The sequence below is a fragment of the Tachypleus tridentatus genome, chromosome 7 (assembly GCF_004210375.1).
Source record: "Tachypleus tridentatus isolate NWPU-2018 chromosome 7, ASM421037v1, whole genome shotgun sequence".
NCBI lineage: Eukaryota > Metazoa > Arthropoda > Merostomata > Xiphosura > Limulidae > Tachypleus > Tachypleus tridentatus.
The window spans coordinates 163381383-163402326 of NC_134831.1; the positions used below are offsets into that span (position 1 = coordinate 163381383).

Consider the following 20944-nt stretch of genomic DNA (forward strand, 5'->3'; position numbering starts at 1 on the left):
TGGACGAATTATTAAATATAATGTTGTATTGTATAATTTATAACACAACAGAGAATGTTCATATTTAATATTTAAAGAAATATAAACATCAACAGATATAAACAAGTATATATGTAAGAACGTTTAAAATGTCTTGTATAACATCTTAATTATACAAAATGTTTCCTGTATAACGTATTGAAGGAAACAAACAAACAGCTGATACATATTTTAAAGATAGATAGATGTTACTATAGAGTATTTGTACTGACAAAATAAATTATAATTACAGTTAACCAGCAGGTGAGACATAGACATTATGTGTTCATAAGAAGAGAGTCTGAATTACACTTTTACTTTTTAGTTTTGTTGTTAAGAAAGTTCGGTAACTTTTGTTCTGTCGTATAGAAATAAAAACTATGTATAATTTGAAACTAGAATGAACAGTTTCTAGTTTTGATCTGATGCACTAGTGAACATCACCTTCCACCACCTCTTGGGCAGTGGGATTTCAACGTCATTCTTATAGTGTCTTCTATATAACGTATAGAAATGCTAGATAACATTATTACAGTAGGTGTTTTAAAGTATTTTCACAATCGTTGGTTCTGATTTGGTTTCATTTACGAGTGAGTGTGAGAATCATTTTTGATTATTTTTGTCAATTATTATAATTATTTGTTACAAAGTGCTGACTCTATATTATATTATGAAAGATAAATAGTTTTCAAAATATACTAAACCATAACGATGATATCTCAGTATTATGAAATCATGTGTTATTTTATTGGATCGACATTTTTTTAGTTCAGACTACTTAGAATGAATTAAAGGCACCTAACACGTGTTATTTTGTCATATATAAACAAGTGTTGCTTATTTATCTTGAATCATTATAATTTGTTTTTACTAAGTAGGTGTTAGCTTGAATGTGAGAACATTAATTAAAACTGTTAATTCATTCCACTTTTGTAAACTTTAGTTTACTTTCAAGGTCACTTCTATAAAAATATAGGCTCTTTCTCGTAACGAGATAAAACTATACATACCATTCCTTGAGTCATTGGTTAGGATGTGAACTTCTTGTGCTACGATTCAGGGTTCAGTCGTGATGGGGGGGGGGGGGGGGGGTTAAGAAATACGATAGACCAGTATGTAGCTTTGTGCTTAACAACAAATAAACACAATTTATTCATTTTTCCATTGATAGTAAAATCGCATGTGAATTCTCAACTGACCCAACACTATGTGAGAGTTTTCTGTTAAATACCTAAAGAGAATAACAATCACACCTCAATATATCTTATTATCTTATGTTGAAAGATCGATTATCTTTATAACTTCATGTTCTACTGTACAGAAACATGGAACAACAATTTACAAAAAGGGGTAAAACTGTTTATACCATGACAGATTTTACCCAGTCTCACACCTGTATTGAAAATTGCCATCCTGCTGCTAATACGACGTTGGGCGAAGTAGTTACTGAAATATCATATTTTATTTCATGAACTGACGAGATATGTAAAAAACAAAGTTTCTTTATTATGATAAGTTTGGATAGTTTCCTTCTTGTAAATCCAGTGTTGGTGAGTAAACTGGTTTGAAGACATTCCTTTTTTGAATTTATTAACGAATAAATATTGCGAGATTTTTGTGTGTGTATACGTGTCCACACAAATAACTCTATTTATCCTTTTTTATTTAACGTCATTTCATTTCGTATTTATTTGTTTCCTTGTTTATTTTCAAACCAGTTATTGTTCCTCTTGCCTCATTCTTTTTCTCAATGTTCGTGGTTTTGCTCTGCAACAGTTAATTGCCAAATAAATCGTAAAAAACGTTTTAATTTTACCCGATTTCATTTTCTTATGGTTACAAACCTCTCGTTTATTATGTTATCCAGGGTTATGCATTAAACAATATTCTATAGGGGGGTGAAATGGGAGTGTCTTTTCTCGCAGAATAACTCAATGTGTTCCAAATAACTGGTAGAATAAACAAAAGAACAATAAATTGTTACAAAACACAACAGAAATTGAGATATTTCTCCTGCAAAAGAAAAATGTGAAAGTAAAATATAATTCTATAACATAACTTCCAACATAAAAATATGATAAGCCAGTATCACTAAAATAATATAACATCGTCGAACATGTAATTGATACCCAGTGCATCAATATCATAGACTCGTATCTTTGTAAACTTAATGCTCAGCTTTTCGAACAATTTAACAGAGTATCCAAGTACCGATAACCCTGGAAATTTATTTTGAATTATTTTACTTGCTAGAGTAGCTTAGCTCCTCCCTTGTATTGTAAAGTACTTCTACAGAACGTTTATTAATGCGCTCGCTATATAAGTAGCGCTGCGAATGCTAACCGCAAGGTCACAGATCGGCATCAAACTCTACTTTATTAATTATTTTGTGTCACTTTTTATTTATATATATTTAATGTTTGGTACCCAATGCATATAAGTTTATTTTGATACTATTATTTTATCACTATTATGAATTTAACGCCAGTCTTAACATTGACTTCACTTCTTTCTAAGTTTCTTCTAGTAACAATGCTCAATTAAATGTCAAGTAGCACCTGTCCTCATGTACTTTTATAGAATAAATGACAACTGCTTTTTGTAGAAACAAAGTGAAGCCTTTCGTCTTTATTATTAAACGGTGTAACACCTGACAAACATTACTCACGCTATAACAAACAGAAATCACACTATTCGGAAGAGTCCTTAAAATAAAAAAGAAAAGTGTTAGGTAATAGTCGCCCTCTATGATACTTAAATTAATTCAGTTAAATATTCAGAAATAACATTCACAAATAAGCTAAAATGAAACGCTCATATTAAGCACATTATTACGAAAATAAAATGGAACTCTTGCTTATATAATACTGGAAAAACTTTCTATTGCGCGATGTGCAATCCCCAATTGCGCGAAAACTTTATATTGTGTATATGTAGATTTGCAATAAAGGTCACGATTTCCCCGTTTCGCCTCTTTCTTCCATCATGGATAACTATTTTTCTCCATTCTCAGACTACTAATATCGCATCATGAATATGTCACACGCGGATCTAATACACTGTCTCATTCCATATAAATATAATAGTATTGCTATTACATGTTCATATAAACACTTCACAGGTACGGACCGGCATGGCGTAACGCGTAAGGCGAGCGACTCGTAATCCGAGTCACCCTCCCAGCCGGTCAATCCCACTATTCGTTGGTAAAAGAGTAGCCCAAGAGTTGGCGGTGGGTGGTAATGACTAGCTGCCTTTCCTCTAGTCTTACACTGCTAAATTAGCGAGCACAGATAGCCCTCGAGTAGCTTTGTGCGAAATTCCAAAACAAACAAACAAAACACTTCGCAGGGTGCGGATGGGTAGTCACCAAAATTGGTATGAAAATTCAATAGATCCATCGATAAATACACAAAACTGTCCAATTTTGCATTAATCATGAATTAACATAACTTCCGTTCAGTGTACGGGTACGCCAGTTGGTGTCCAATATCTTATAAAAACCACTCTAAGCAGCACAACTCAAAAGCAATTGTAACTACATACCATTTACCCACCAGGTTCCTATATCCATAATGTTAACAAGATGAAAAAAAAGGGTTATCTTTCCACAATATATTGCGAAAAAATCCAAATACTATGATTCCATATTGAGTAACTTCAAGAAAGTCGCTGATACACCCGAACAATGAAACAAACAAATTCCTTTCACACAATTCAAACAAATAAGCGGCCATGAACATTTACCTTTCATTAGCCTTCCTTTTACAGGTTTCCAACCAGGCATGGGTAAGGACTATGTGATATATTTGTTTATGTGTTTTGCTCTACTTGAAGTTTTCGGGTATGCTTTGAGAAGTTTGTCTACCAGCTGTGTGTACTGTGTGGCTCTGTAATTGCCAAGAAAATTATCAACAATGTCTTTGAAGGCTTTCCAAGCAATCTTTTCCTGCCTAACTAATACATCTTCGAACCGCTTGTCACTCATAAGATGTCTGATCAGAGGGCCAACAAAATGCCCTCTTTGATCTTAGCCTCAGTTATTCTTGGGAACTTCTATCTTATATAACGAAAACATTCACCTTCTTTATTCATTTCTTTCACGAAATTCTTCATAAGTCCCAATTTGTATGTGAAGAGGAGGTAAAAAAACTTCGCCGGGTCGACAAGTGGTTCATGCGCTACATTTTTCTGTCCTGGAACTGACTTCTTACGGAGTGGCCAGCTCTGTCTAGAATAATGTGTCTCTTTAGCACGACTGTCCCCATTCACAGATGAAACAACAGTACTTTGTATAGCCGAGCTGCAGTTCCAGTAACAGAGCAACGACTTTCAGATCTCCACAGATATTCCAGTTGTACTTACTGTACTGAATGTGCTTCAGCAACATTTCCATGTTCTCGTAAGTTTCTTTCATGTTTGCTGCATAGCCAACAGGGATTGAAGGGTGAACGCTGTCATTCTGTAACAGAACAGCTTTGAGGCTTATCATTGATGAATCAATAAAGACACGCCACTCTTGCGGGTCATGCTGACAACCCAAAGCAGAGAACAATCCTTCTATGTCAACACAGAAACAGAGGCTGTCAACTTGTGCAAAGAATTTGGTTATATCATCTTGACGGCTTCGAAAAGCAGGAAGTTTTGTACCTGGTGACAGCAAATACCATTCCTGCAGTCTCTAACCTAGCAATTTGGCGTTTGCATTCGACAGACTCAAATCTTTGACCAGATCGTTTAATTCTGACTGTGTTATTAGATGTGGATCGCCTGAGGAGCACGGTTCAAAATCCGGATCAATGTCACTGCCAGTTTCCTGCATTGCAATTTCTTCATCTGGTTTGTTTAAGGTCCATTCCTCTGGTGGTTTCGGAATTGGAAGAGTGTCGTCATGTGGCACGAGTCTCATTGCTGAAAGCAGATTAGGGTATTCAATTGACTTCTTGCTTTTGGCAAAGAAACCAGACACATTAGTGAAACAGACGTAACAGTCCGTCACACAGTCTTTCTCTCTCGCCATATCATCGGCACAACAAACGGCATTGTCTTTCGAGAGCCTCTGAGCCAAGATCTCAGACAGACAGCACGTGTCACACAACAAATGTGAGGCGTCCATTCCTGGTCTTGATCATCAGTTTTAAAGCAGATGTACAGATGATATGCTTTCTTCACAGAAGCAAATATTGAGCGTCTCTAATGAACAAGCTCATACTCGGCACAAATATAGCAGAATGTATCGCGGCTGTTATGACATTGACGAGACATATTGACGGACACCAATTGCCCTGTAAAACGTCTATAATATGTAACCTTCTTTTCACAGTGCTACTGAGGCAATGCTATATTCTGAAACAATACGTACACTATAAGGTCTATATTAATCCAATGAGCAGCATCTGTCTATACAAGCCACTTTTATAGACTGCTGAGAGAGTGTCAAGCTGGATCCGGCCTGCCCAGGCATGCCCAAGCTGCATACATCCACAGAACAGCTTCCAATCAGGCCTGATTTCATGCCTGGACATGCCCAGACTGCACAGAACATTGTTCATAGGTCTCTTACAGAAACGAAAATTTTTGGAAATGAATAGAAAAAAAACATGGCAAAATGAAGATTTCGATGAAAAGGTTCGTAATGAGCAAATTTAGATGTGATTTTTGTGATCAGCATCCAAAATTCTGTATCAGGAACACCTAACAGTGTTCAAGAAGCAAAATCTTTATTTGCAGTGTTATTTTCTATTTGTTTGAGAACATTGCAATTAATTGCCACGAATAAATGTTCTTGTTTTGGTTCCTTTACCACTGGTCCTCCAGATGTTGGAACAAGCAAACTCTCTCCCACAAATTATAGTGGGTTCGACGGGTGGCTTCATGTCACCCAACCAGACAAACCAACGAAATACCCTTCCTTTTCAACCCTGCATGATTTTCCGTACTGCTTGAGGCGGCCAACAAGAAGTACAAATTAATGATTCATTGCCAGAAATAATTAAAACAATTTCAAAACAATCAGCAAATGAATGTGTCCAGAGTAAAGCGTAGTGAAGATCAAATTTATTAGCAACCCTAGTTTTAAATATAAATACCCACCTGGATGGAGACACAGTGACCTAAAGACGGAAGGCCACACTTGTATTTATATAAAAGGCAGTAGTCGTCCATTCAACTAAGCTTCATCACGAATAGTCTGCTAAGCAATCTATCAAATAACCGCATGTCATATTGACAAACCCCTATGTCATAAACAAGCCAGGTGATGGGAGCCCGTTCAACGTCGGGGTTGGAGCTAACACAGCGGCAGAGAAGAGAAAGGGGACAGAATACCCGAGGTCTGGGCACGGGGTCCATTAGAATCCCCAGCAGGAGAAGCCTGGGCCACCTCAGAGGTGCCAACTCCTCTGCCGACCCCCTGGACAAAGGAGATTAAACCCTCCTTATAGGATCCTAACCCAACACTTACCGGGGTGTTACCACAGCGTGGGTGCCATCACAGCTCTCAACACCCCACCACCCGACAAAGGGGCCTGCGCCTCCACTAAAACGACGGACGCTCCAGTAAAATACGGTTTGTTCAGAGCCTCCTCAGACTGCCCCACCCCCCAAACGACTCCCGAAGCTTTCCTACACGAACCTGAAGTTCCCTCAAAAAAAAACATTCTACGCGGACCCGTCGCACGATCAAAAAATTATTGTACGTTTTCTATAATAACAGGCGTTATTATAGAAAATTACATATTGCGTTTTACAAGCAAGCATCATCAACACCAGTAAATTTAGTTTATCATAATGTCTATTAATTTTTGATATTGTCGGTATTGTTAAGATAAGGTTGAACACAAACGTTTTACCTTGAGTATTGTTTTTCATGCATGAAACTAAATTCCGAAACAGCTTCTCAACTCCTTCAAATAGTCCCTTATGGCATTACGATAAGTTAAAGTAGTTAGAACATTTATATCCGTTGTATTAACTTTGTTCTTTTAACACAAAGTTTTCAGATATTTACACCGTTCTGTCATATTATAGAAATAAAACATTCTGTTGTTCATCTCCATTGTAATGAAAGAATAAACTTCTTAGAATCGGTGAGCATTAGAACAATTACCATGAGATTTAGACATTTTAGTTATAATCTTAGAATCCTAGGTAACCTTAAATCAATGTAATACATATGGTTATAGTTTGGTTTAATTTATTGTACTCAGTTATAAAGAAATAACGTTAAACACCGTTATTTAGGACACAAACTGGATCACAATTTTTACGTTTCCACCTTGACCTCACCCTTAGTTTAAATTAAACCAAAATATATCATGAAATAAAGATTACGTAGAAGGTTTCTCGTCAACGGGTTTCGAACAATGAGCTCTCGGATTTTTAGTGCTGAACTAGTTAACCAGAATACAATGCGAGAGTTAAGAATTACTTTAATAACTATTTTGTAATTGAAAGCAGAAAATATAAAATAAAGAAATAGCGAAATTACAAGAATTCATCACATGTCTGGAACAGTATTTTGTTTACTTTTTACAGAAGATGGCACTGTGTTATATTTTATTTATGTATAAGGTTTACATTCATATTTCAGTATTTTGATAATTATTATAATTACATGTTGCAAGGTGTTGACTCCATAATATTCTACGAAACATAAACAGGTTTGGAAATATATACCGCTGCATAACGATGAAATCTAAGTATGATGAGATCCTGTGTCATTTTATTTGAAAGAAACCTTTTTTTTTTTTCCAACTTTATTACAATGAAATGCTAACCTCGCATAATGTTTTGTGACATAAAAATAAAAGATCATTGATTACTTATCTACAGTCATTATTGTTCTGTTTCACTCTTGAGATATAGAGGTTTTTATAAAACATTTCATTACACGTTTCATTGTATGGCCCAAATAATGTTTTCGATTGTCGAACATGTTTCGTGTTATTAGACAGAAACAGAAAGAAATTATCAAAGCTAGCAATATGTGAAAGTTTTCTAATATTTACGATTAAAATATTAAGCTTTGTTTATAAGAGGCTTTAAATTCATTTACCTTTGTGGAGAAAGAAGTGACTTACAATGTTAAAATTGAGGTTTCTATCCCTCCTATGTTTATTAGTAGGCACAAAACTGACCAAATACACAAATTATTTTTATTTTTTATTGATAAAGAAATTCCATGTGAAAACTGTAGTATACTCAGTTTTGTTTGTTTTCTCTTTTACCCTAACAATCCGATACCAGATCTACTTCCAAACCCGATATCAGATCCACTTTCAATTCCAGCACCATTAAAACAACAATAGGTAGGAGGAACATCACAACAAGCGTATATTCCTGTACATACGATGCCATCTCGGCAAGTCCCCACACCGTCACTCACTGAAGAAAAAAAAAATCACATAATTAGAAGACATATCACTGATAATATTTTAAATATGTTTTTCTTCACTCCCTATTTATCTATTTGTGAAGCCTAACCGATAAACACTATGTTCATAAAACTCTTAAAATTACGTTATTGGAGAGAAATTTCTAAGAAAACAATAAAACCAACTAACACAGTTACCAACACCTTGATGCAGGCTTGATTTTGGTTGTAAAAGTTACTCAGTAAATATATCATGCACTCTCAAGTGTATGGACAATATTAGTTAAATTGAATGTTTTATGCCATTGAAAATTCTTAGTTGGTAAGTAATGAGTTTACGATCTGTACGAGAGGCTGATTTCATTAGATCCTAAGCTAACCTCATTACTTAACCAATCACTTTTGTTTTGGAAGGCATATAGGGATTAAGGTATTTTTAAAAGAAAAAAAAAGTGCGTCTTACATGGTATGAAATAGGTATATTGTTTTCACAACTATACACTGTTATAACAAACATCATCACACCAGATGAAATCACCAAACTACTGTCGTATTAAATGTAAATGATTTAATACACTCGTTCATTAATAACAAAACACATCTGAAACGATTATCTGTTATTGTTAACAATCATTAATTTCAGTTGTATATTCAGTTGTAACAAACAGAATTTCAATTAAAAGATTTACTTTCAAAGTTATAAGGAGAAGTCTTATAAAATAGTATGGTTGTGTTACCCTGTATTGTTATTTAACATATGAAATCATTTCGAAGTAATTTGAATTCTTACTTTAAATTCCAGTAAAATATATAATCGTCAACAGAAGTATTATTTTCACACTCATTCATTAGAAACGTAGACAATATTCGAATTTCTAGACACACATTTTTGTTATAAACTATCTTACTTTTATTAAATATTAATCTTAAAAACCTCCATCCATGACAAACAATAAATAAAACATTGTAGTAGGTTTTTAAATGATAAAGACAAACTTTTAATTAATATTTCTATCATAACATTTAAACTGTTTGTATGAATTCAGTGTCAAAGAATTTATAATCTCACCTGGAGTTGATTCCAACAGTGTTGTAAACATCAACAGTATAATAATTGTTGTAGTCTTCATTTCTCTGATCTATTAATATTCGTATTTATGTAGTTAGTGAAATTTAACAAAGTCTAAAATAAAGGCTCGACACTTATTATAAGTTACGAATTCTATATCTTGCTAGCTTCGGACATATTAGAACACAGGTACTTTTTATGCACGGAAGTAGGAATTTATAGAAGAATTAGAGTCATGATCTATCACAGGGACACTAAAACCATTAAAATAACCGCTCGACATCTGACCTATGATTTTAAAAATACATTTATTTCCTTATTACAGTTTAACAGCAAAAATGATTTTATATTTGATTGATTATTCAAGTCTTCTTGTTGTTGGTTGTTAGATATAAGTTTTCTTTAAGAAAGAAGTTTCTAACTTACTAAAAGAAGAAAATACAAACTTCATTCTTAAAGACAAATTATATTTAACAACCAACACCCGTATGATAATCAAAACACAGAGACAGTTTAATAATAGATAGAAAAACGTTAAAGTTACCATATACGTGGCGAAATTACATCTTGTAAACTGAAAACAAATTATTAGTTTCTACCAACAAATAATAAAAATTATTCAAATAAGTACATAAGATCTTTAATATTCATTATAACTGCTATAACGACATATTTTCAAATAAAATATCACCAATTCTTATAGAATTATGAGAAACTTACGTTTTGTTAGAGAGTAAATATATAACTAAACGGCGGTGGGATACATTACTTTTATAGTAGTATATTTAATAAGATGCATACTTCTAAAACATCACAACCAATAAGAAAGATTCCAGTAACATTGACGTCAAAAGAATCAAATTACAGTATCATAGAGACATGTTGAGGGACAGACTGAGCTAAAAGGAAACTGTGAGTGATTATTTGTCATTTACATGTAAAACATTTCAGTTAACGTGGCTCATGTAGCTGTGAAAATAACCTTGAATCTGTAAGAGGTAATGAAGTTGTGTGATTAGGGTGGAATGGATATTACCACGTCTGGGACACACTTAGCTGTTGTAACATTAAAACAAACGAACCTCGATGTACGATATCATAGTCAATACTTAGTTTTTATTATTATAACACACCATACAAGTGTAAAAAGAGACATTTATTTTATTTCACTAAAATTATACAGGCTGCATAGATGATATTTCTATCCTGAATCATGTGGACATACTGTTAGAAACAGTATTTTGTAAATTTGTTTGATTTTAAATTTCTCAGAAATCAACATGAGGGTTATCTGCACTAGTCGTCACTTATTTAGCTGTGTAAAATCAGAGAGAAGACAACTCATGGCTACCTTTTTACTTACGAATTGTGGGATTAAACATCACGTATAACTCTTCCATGATTAAAAAGGTGAGCAAGTTTTATGAGACGGAGATTCGAACCATAGACCGTTAGATTTCGATTCGAGCTCATTAATCACCTGGTCACACCGGGACGGAAGACGTACATTTGGTCCTGAGTGACGGAATGCTCCTGTTTGTCACATGACAGAAGTCATTTTTTAGCGGTTGATAGAGTTTTAAAGTTTCAAACATCTGAAACAATTACCTATTTTCTTCTTATGGGGTTGTGAGAGAACTATAACCGAACTAAGAAACTAAATACCAGTACGATTTTATAAAATGTGCTATTTCATAATATTTATAATGTAATATCTCGTTTCAGAACCTACATCTTAAACATTAATTCATATTATTTTAATATTTATCCCTATTCCTTTATTTTATTGCTTCATGTGAGACCAACGAAAGGAGGTTAAGACTGACAGATGATGTATCCCCACCGCAATTCGAGCCCTACTTCCACAGTCACCTCCAAAACGTAAGTTGGATTTTATATTCCACATTATACGCTGTACCCGAGAATTCTTTCGATTTTCTCATTTTTATTTTTGTTTTGGTTTGATTTTGGTTATAACAAACTTCGGGATCCGAACCATAACCTGTCGGATTTATAGTTCTGAACTAGTTAACCAGAAGGCAACGTGAGGCCTAAAACTGACTTCAGTAACTATTTTATAATTGAACCTGAAAATATAATAAAAGAAAGAAATCGCAAAATTAAAAGAATTCTTCACATGTCTGGAACCGAATTTTATTTACTCATTATTACAGTAGGTGGCGCAAACTTTAAAGTTGTGGTACTGTTTTAAATTATATTTAAGAGTAAAATTGTCATTCCTTTTCCATGATTTTGATAATTATTATAATTTTGTGTTCCAAAGTGCTAACTCTATAATATTTTATCAAATATAAATAGTTTTGGAAATATACCGATCCATAACGATGATATCTAAGTATTATGAAATCCTGTGTCATTTTGTTTCAAAGACATTTTTTATTTCCAACTTGTTACAATGAATTAAAAGTACAAATGTCACATAGAATATAAAATTATTGATTATTTATCTTCAATCATTATTGTTTGGTTATACAAGTTAGATGTAGCTGTAATTATAAAATATTGATGGAACATGTAATGAAAAGTTCTACAGTTTCACAAATCTGAAACTATGACCTAATTACCTGTTACGGTTAATCTGTCGTCTTCTTTTCTTGTACATACTCAGAAAAATTAGGGATAAAAAATCTTCGGGTTTGTCAGAGAACTGAGTTTCTCATCGTTTCGGTCATGTTTTGTAAATATAAAAAACTAAAGATATTTTAATGTGTACTGTAACATCGTGGTTTATGTGAAGATTTATGAAAACAATTATGAATATAATGTTTACTGGTTCTTTGGTTTGAGTGACAAAACTTCAAGGTGACACAACTACAGCACGTGTGGAAAAGCACCACGGGGCACGAGATTCTATTCTCTCGCGCTCATCAGGTAACCGAACTCTCCAGAAAGACACTCGCACCACAAAGATCGATTTATTGAACGTTATACTCGATAGTATGTAGCTTGATAAAAATGTAACGTAATAAAAATATATTTAAAATTGACAATATTTGACAGAACTGTTGAACACATAGTATAATGTTTAATCAAGTGTGTAATAAAAATTGGCTGGCATTTGGAAACGGACATAAACAGTAATAGTTTAACAATAAATATTAGAATAGAGAGCGCTAGTGTTGAGAATTACTTATTGTGTTTTACAACCAAATATCATCAACACTCTAGTAAATCTAGTGGACCATAATGTGTGTTAATTTTTTCATCTTTCGTGAATGTCTTTAATTTTTACAATGAAACCTACATCTAAATATTACCAACAAACTAATGCTTTAAGCTAAGTAAACGACACTAGATTAGAGGTAACAAAATAATAACATCAATTGTAAACATATTCTAACTCATTATTGGACTTTTTACCAGGTAATACATTCAGTACAATCAAAAAACATTTTTTGTGTTTTCTGTGATTAATAATTACAGCGTAACACAGCTGTTCATTTTCCATCATTGGATACATAAAATAGAATACTAAACGTCAACCTATACTTTACATTTTAGATTTTGTTTATAGTTCCAACTTTTAGACAGTTCTGCAGTATTGGATTCTAAATAGACTGACACCAGAAAAACACATCGTTATATCACAGTGTAAGAATATGTTTTGTATATAATAACTGGTCAATAATAACACTGTAGATACTTCTGTAATAGTGACGTTTAATAAAATACCAAATGACTTCATGTTCTTGTTTGTTTGGTTTCTTTTACAATCAAGTATAAAGCTATACAATGGGCTATCTATCCTATGCATACCATGGGATTCAACTATCAGTTTACCAACCATCAGACATAGTATTGTTTTTGGTTCGGCAAATGAAAAGTTTAATATTTCACACTTCTAAATGTTTAATGTAATTTGGAATTAATATGTCCGTGGAAAATTTAAAAAGCTATTATAACCAACCCAAATTTAACAAGAATTTCTGTGTAATAGTACTCGTTACATGAGTTTAAGTAAATGTTTATATTTTTATATATACTGCTAAAAAATAAAGGAACAAGTACATGTTCAGTATATTTTTCTCACAACTAAATTTATGTATCAAAATCATATCCGTACGTCTACGAGTGCATTTTTTAAGCTTGCTGGAGGATGGCCATGCTCAAAGGAGAGTGGCACATCACTTCGGTGTGTCACCAAGTGGTTCTGGTAGATTTCATTATTTTATTGATTAAATAATAACTTTACGTTTATGTTAAAGTTTTATTACAAATTTTCAATAAACAAATGATTAATTATCGTATGTGACAACTTAAATTTTGACATTAACCACAGAATGCCAAATATTATTTATTTTGCTTTCTAGAAAGCAATAACATAACGCTCTACTAACGATATATCTTTCTTGAAAATATGACGTTTGATAACAACGGAATTAGTACTTTTTATATTATTATACCATTCCTTGCAGGGCCAGATGGTTAAGGCATTCGAATCGTACTCTGAGGGTAGCGGGTTGGAATCCCCGTCACACAACCATGCTTGCCCTTTCAGCCGTGGAGGCGGTATAATGTGACGGTTAATCCCATTATTTAGTGGTAAAAGAGTAGCCCTAGAGTTGGTGTTGGGTGGTGATGACTAGCTGCCTTCTCTCTAGTCTTACACTGCTAAATTAGGGACGGCTAGAGCAGATAGCCCTCGAGTAGCTTCGTGCGAAATTAAACAAAACAAAAGCAAACATTTTTCGTATATTTCCGAGAAATTCGAAACAAAAAATATTAAACCTAGCATAAAATTAAACCAAAAATATCCAATAACATATTATATAAATATAATTTTGACATAAGGTATATCAGAAAACTGTTTTTAATTATATTACAAATTAATTGATGCTGTATTTTCTCTAACAACACTTGTTTTTCAAAATATGTAACTAGTAGACTTGGAAAAGAGATTGCCGTTCTATTAATTCGATGTATGTTTATGTTTTCTTATACCAAAGCTACATTACGCTGTCTTCTGAGTCCTCCGAAGGTAATGGAACCCCTGAGTGTGGAGTCGTAAATCTATATGAGTTGTTTTCATACACACCATATGAAAGCATATGGGCGTATAAATTTAACTCAAATATTTTGTGTAAATATTAAGTCTTCGCTACTTAAATTTAAAGAAAGGTCGAATAAGGGCTAAATAAAAATGTACTTCACAAAGAAATTAATTTTTCATACATTGGTTAACTTGATACAACTGTTTCTAGACTACACACGTTTTTAAATCTTTAATTTGAATAATAAGCAAAATAAACTTCGAGTGAACCAGTGAGGAATCAGATGAACATCAAGGTTAAAATGTTAGTGATTCAGAACACTTACAATTTTTACCGAGTTATTTAAGAAACTCGAAAATATTCACGGAAACAACTGATAAAAGTTTTGTTAAAATGTTATTAATTTGATGTTACACATTAAATTGTAATTATTTGTTCCATTTACCTTCCAGTTAGAAATAAATCGAAAGAACAAATTATGTGGTGGTTTTAAAATAATGGGTGAACTTTAACAGAACTGTGTCTAAAATGTACAATATAATTTGATAAATACATACACTGCTGGCCAAAATCTTAGGGCCAATGAACATAAAGAAAAAACATGCATTTTGCGTTCTCAGACTTAACAACTTATTTGAGTAGATCATCGAAAGATGAAAATAAGAAAAGAGAAAAAAAAAACAACTTTTGAGCATTTAATAGGGAAAATGTGAATACTATGAAATTAGCCTGAATAACAGATGGTCAAAAGTTTAAGACCATACTGAAAGGAAGAGTTAATCGGTAAACACGTAATGAAATGTTGTCATTTGTGTTAAAGCATTAGCGTTGTCAACATCTCCAACTTACATTTCCTGTGTTACATTAGGTAAAAACATGGCAAAGACTAAAAAGTTGACAAATTTTGAATGTGGCAGAATTGTCGAGCTTCAAAAGTAAGGTCTCTCTCAACATGTCACCGCTGGTGATATTGGACGTAGTAAAACTACTGTTGCAGATTGCTTAAAAGACTCTGAGGGATACGGAACAAGAATTTCAAGTGGTCGGCACAAGAAAATTACGCTGGATTTGAGCAGAAGGATTCGAGTGGTTGTCCAGCAAAACACCAGCCGATCGTCGAACCAAATTAAGGCCCTTATGGATGCAGAATGCAGCTCAAGAACAATAAGTCGGCAACTACGAGAGAAAGGCTTTAAAAATCGTAAACGTCTTCATAGGCCACGCCTCCTTCCACACCACAATACAGTTCGGTAAAACTTTTCTGAGAAGCACCAAACACGTGACATAGAAAAGTGGACGAAGGTTTTGTGCTCTGATGAGAAAATATTTAACCTGGATGGTCCACATGGCTTCCAAAGTTACTGGCAGAGTAAGGATATCCCACCTTAGACATCTTCTACACGACACAGTGGAGGAGGTTCCATCATGATCAGGGGTGCTTTCTCCTTTCCTGGAACAATGGAGCTTCAGGATATACAGGGGCGTCAAACAGCAGCTGGCTACATTGGCATGTTGGAGAGAGCATCCTTATTGAGGGTAGGCCATCGCTTGTGTGGAAATAACTGGATCTTTCAGCTGGCCAATGTTGCAATCCACAATGCTTGCAGGACAAAGGACTTTTTCAGGACGAATAACGTGATTCTTTTTTGACCATCCAGCGTGTTCGCCCGAAGTGAACACAATTGAAAATGTTTGGGGGTCGATGGCAAGAGAAGTTTATAGAAATGGACGTCAATTTTAAACAGTGCATGGTCTTCGTAAAGTATTCTTCACCACTTAGAATAACATTCCAGCTAGTTTTCTGCAAACGCTTATATACACCTTGGCAAAGCGAATGTTTCAAGTTATTCGCAATACGGCCGTGCAACTCACAATTGAGACCTCATGTTGGGCATTTGCTACCCTGTTTAGGACTTCTTTTTGGTATGGTCTTAAACTTTTGAATAGCTAATATTTAGGCTTATTTCATAGTGTTCATATTTTCTCTATTAAATGCTAAAAATGTTTTTTTATTTTTATTTTCCGTTTTCATATTTTCATCTTTCGAAGCTCTACTTAGCTAAGTGGTTGAGTCTAACAACGCAAAATGCATATTTTTTCTTTATGTTCATTGGCCTTAAGATTTTAGCCAGCAGTGTATTTCATTACTCTCATTAATCTTAAGCCATTATTCTCGTGATAAAACAACGTGAATTATTCAGAAGAGTTCAGGTTTTGGGTTTCGTTTGACAACTTTTCCAGTGAATTGATTGTCAAGTTCTAAAAATATATCACGTCACTATACTATCACCTAACTTACACTGCACACGTTTCATTTCATCATTATATTAGACAAGAATACCTTGTTAAAATAAATACAATGTGCATGAAACATTACTTGCTAGAACTTGAGTTAAACATGAAATCATTATAAAATATTATCAGTGTGATGTTTGCTAACGACAGCAGTTTCTTTACTCTCTGATGCCTTGAAGACTTAACGAGATAACCTTATATATACAGGAGGTTTCAAATAATTGTACACGCTGATGACAGAAGAAGGATTTTTGCGTTTCAACTTTGACCTCAACCTTGGTCTGGTCAAAAACAAATTTCCATTTAATCAAAACATCCTACATTTGCTAGTTAAAAGATCTAATAACTGTTTAATAAAAGGTAAAGGAAATATTATAAATGACAGTAACAGCGAAATTAGAAAAATACTTCATAATAAAAGGAATTATATTCTATTTACAACATCATTACAAAAGATGACACAGTTCTACCGTTTGTAACTCCAAATGAACTTTATTTCATTAAACATTAAATACATCTCTAAACTTTATTTCCTGAAATTGGTTATCAAGTAATTATGATAACCATATTTGATAGAAACGTAACGTAGGGTTTTGTTGTTGTTTTGAATTAAGCACAAAGCTACATTATGGGCTATCTGTGCTCTGCCCACCACGGGTATCAAAATCCAATTTTTAACGTTGTTACTCCGCAGACTTACCGCTAAACCACTGGGGGGCCGTAACGTGGGACCCGTAACTTGAGGGTCACGAATTCGAATTCCCGTTGCAACAAACATGCTCGGTCTTTCAGCTTTGGGTGCGTTATAATTTTACAATCAACCCCACTATTCGTTGGTAAAAGAGTAGCCTAAGAGTTGGCGGTGGGTGGTGATGACTAGCTGCTTTCCATTTGTCAACGAAATTCACATCTCATTTCAGTCGTTAGGCATATTGAGCGGCAGCCAAAGACCGCCCTCAATCCTTTACTGAAGTAAATCACAGCGAACAGTTTTCACTTCTCTCTCTCTAAAATCGTCTCATGCACTTATGTCGTCAATGGGGTTTTCACATCAATCCTGAACTCTGTATCGGTGAAGTTGTGCTACCCGTGGTCTTTGAGACAAAGTTTCTAGTGTTTATTTCTGACCGTAGGCTGACCTTTATACCACACATAAATCAGCCTCCAGTCAAATGTACAAGAGTACTGAGCATCCTCTATGTCTTCTTTTGTACCACTTGTGGATCTCATCGACGTTCTATGCTAAAGATATATCGTGCTCTTATTCTATCAAACCGGACTATACGTCACTGATCTGTGGCCCTGCTAGGACCTCGGACTAGAAGTTACTGAATCCCATGCATCATCAGGGGCTTCGGCTTTGCATCGGGACTTTTCGCAATTCCCCAATACAGAGGTTGTACACAGAGTCTCATGAACATCCTCTACTCCTCTGCTGTTTACAACTGTCTTTACTGTATGCTTCAAAACGTCGATCCTTAACGCCACATCCCACCTGGTGTCGTGTTTTGCTTCCTCGGAGGGCCATGTTTTTCAGAACAGACGATCTACCATTGCTCCTTCGTATCCAGGCTCAGTTAGATGAATTGTTTCTGTGTTTGGATAACATTGCTGTATCCACTGGTCAATACTTCCTACCATGGCTCATTACGGATTTACAACTTCAAAATCAGGGTCTCGATTCCTCTCAGTGGACTCAGCAGATAGACCGATGTGGCTTTTCTATAAGGAAACACACACACACTTCCATAAAGTACATGGTCAGGTCGTGTGTTGCAAAGTGTGTTCGTCTTAACTGCCTACGTTTGATTATTAGTGAGTGAATTTCCGGTGTTAAAGTTCACTGATTATATGAGCATTTTTTCCTTGTTTTTGGAATTGTGTTTTTAATGGCTTTGTGTATGACTTTAGTAACTTGCTTAACATAGTTGTCTAATTCTATTTTATTGTTAACATGTTCAGTTGAGTGTGGTAGATAGAAATCTATTGAAGCATTAAAAGTGAGCCAGTGTTTTAGTGTATGTGTACCTCGCTGTGGGATGGCGCTGGTGAATTACACAGGAAATGGGGAAATGGTCCCTTGTGATTTCATCATGTACACTAAAGCAAAAGATTCTGTTTACTGTGTTCTTGGGAGCTATGATGAAATCGAGTACATCATATCAGCTGTTAGCAACTGAAAAGTGTATAGGTGTATGGTCGTTAAATAGAAGCATGGTGTTTATAGAAATATATTTTTTTTTTTATAATTGACCCTCTATGCGTGTTTCTGTTTTATCTTAGCTCTGTGTGGGGAAGTAAAGTCTTCTATGACAATTTACGGATAATTAGTTTCTTACTTTGATTACATAGTAAGTTACATGTAATTGCCTTAACGTTGGAACTTGAAATAGAATCAACGTGTTGAAGTACAGGAAGCACCGCTAAAAACCAGGTTTCGATACTCATGGTAGGAAGAGAACAAGTAACCCATTGTATAGCTTTGTGCTTAATTCCAAAACAAACCAAACACACCAGGTATTATATAGAAAACATATTCTTATACTGTGATATAACGATGTGTTTTTTCTGGTGTTAGTCTATTTAGAATCCTATGCAGTTGAATTCTCTAAAAGTTGAACAGATTCAAGGCCGCCGTCAAGCAGAGCAGACGTGTTAGTCGAGAGCTGCGAGACACGTACTTTAAAGACTAGGTATACTTTGTTGAAGTGCATAATTCCCAAGTTTTACTATAAAAGGTTAACCCTTAGTCCTTATCAAGACTAGTAAAACAGGATGAAGAAGAGGAAGATCGCAACGCGATCTAACGTAAAAGCCTTATCAAACGAAAAAATAATGGAAATGTTAAACAAGGCGATCGAAGGACCAGCCTCAGAATCCCTGAGCAGTTCAACAGAAAGTTCTGAAAGTGAATACTCAGGAGCAGAAGAATTATCGAGACAAGAATCTCAAGAAGCAAATGCGACATCAAACAAGAGGAGGCTAAAGAAGAAAAAGGATAAGGTAAGAATAATTTTTATGACAATACTACTAACCCTAACGACACTACTAACAATACTAAAAATAAAAGTGTTAATAACGTAACCAATGTTAATAATGACAGAGCCACTAGTTCCAACAAAAATAACGCAACTAACCTGAATACTAACAACATCACTAATTCTATGAACTTCACCACTGTCACACAAACACACGATTCTCCTCACTACAGAATCCCTACTCTGTTCATTGAGGGAGTAACAACACAACACGCATCCCACAGATAGTCAAACAACTGAGGGCGTATTACCCGGGAATTCAGTTTAAGGACATCAAACGTCTTCCTAATGGAAGAATCATGTTAAAATGTTCTGAACCACAAGAGTTTGCACATATTTTGGCCCACTGGCCCAAGGATGCCTTCGGGGTCCAAGCCAACATTACTACACCAAAAAACAACACGCCAAAATTAACTGTCATTATCAGAGGTGTCGATTTCGACATCGAAGACAATGAAATCACAGAGTAATTCAAAACCCAAGGCTACGACATTGTATCATCAAACCGAATTATCTCCTTCAGAACGAAACAAAAAAAACGCCACTGATCAAGGTAACCGTCAACAAAAAAGACGATCAAGACAAATTATTAAAAAACGGTTGCTTCTTATTTTTCAAGAGACACACGACCGAACCAGAAAAAACACACCAAAAACCCATTATTCAATGCTACAAATGTCAAAGGTTCGGACACACAAAAAACAAATTGTATGGCCAAGGACAGATGTGCGAGATGTGGCGGACCTCACGAGGTTGCTCAGTGTCCTAACGAGCGTAACCAAGTGAGATGCGCAAACTGTCAGGGCCCTCACGCAGCCAGTTACAAAGGCTGCCCCAAATACACTCAAATACGTAATAGATTTATTTTCAAAACCACGAACAATAACAATCAATCCCACGGCACCCACATCACCAAACAACCTTTACTACAAACTCCAGCAGACTCGCAAATCAAACACTTTCAACCTCAACCAACACGTACTTACGCGGACGTAACACGCCCGAAAACAACACAAGCATTCAACCCCACAGATTTCACCACAAACTTACTAGCAATGCTAATAGAATTGAGTGATCTCCCCTCATTCGAATCGAGGCACGAGTCACTCAAGGTTGTTTGTAGCCTTTCAAGTTATTA

At 34.7% G+C, this 20944-nt stretch overlaps 3 long non-coding RNA genes across 3 annotated transcripts in view; 2 read left to right on the forward strand and 1 right to left on the reverse strand.

Moving 5' to 3' along the window:
- LOC143258208 (uncharacterized) overlaps positions 1-20944 on the forward strand; it is a 309532-nt gene that overhangs the window by 175983 nt on the left and 112605 nt on the right. The gene's annotated exons all lie outside the window — the stretch shown is intronic.
- Positions 8167-20002, reverse strand: LOC143258207 (uncharacterized). Its single transcript, XR_013032193.1, has 3 exons — positions 19906-20002; positions 9462-9531; positions 8167-8403 (listed from the first exon to the last, which is right to left on the reverse strand). It is a non-coding gene; the product is annotated as an uncharacterized LOC143258207 (long non-coding RNA).
- LOC143258206 (uncharacterized) overlaps positions 18868-20944 on the forward strand; it is a 29758-nt gene continuing 27681 nt past the window's right edge. Inside the window, exon 1 of the long non-coding RNA XR_013032192.1 lies at positions 18868-19771. This is a non-coding gene — a long non-coding RNA (uncharacterized LOC143258206). The remainder of the gene's footprint in view (positions 19772-20944) is intronic.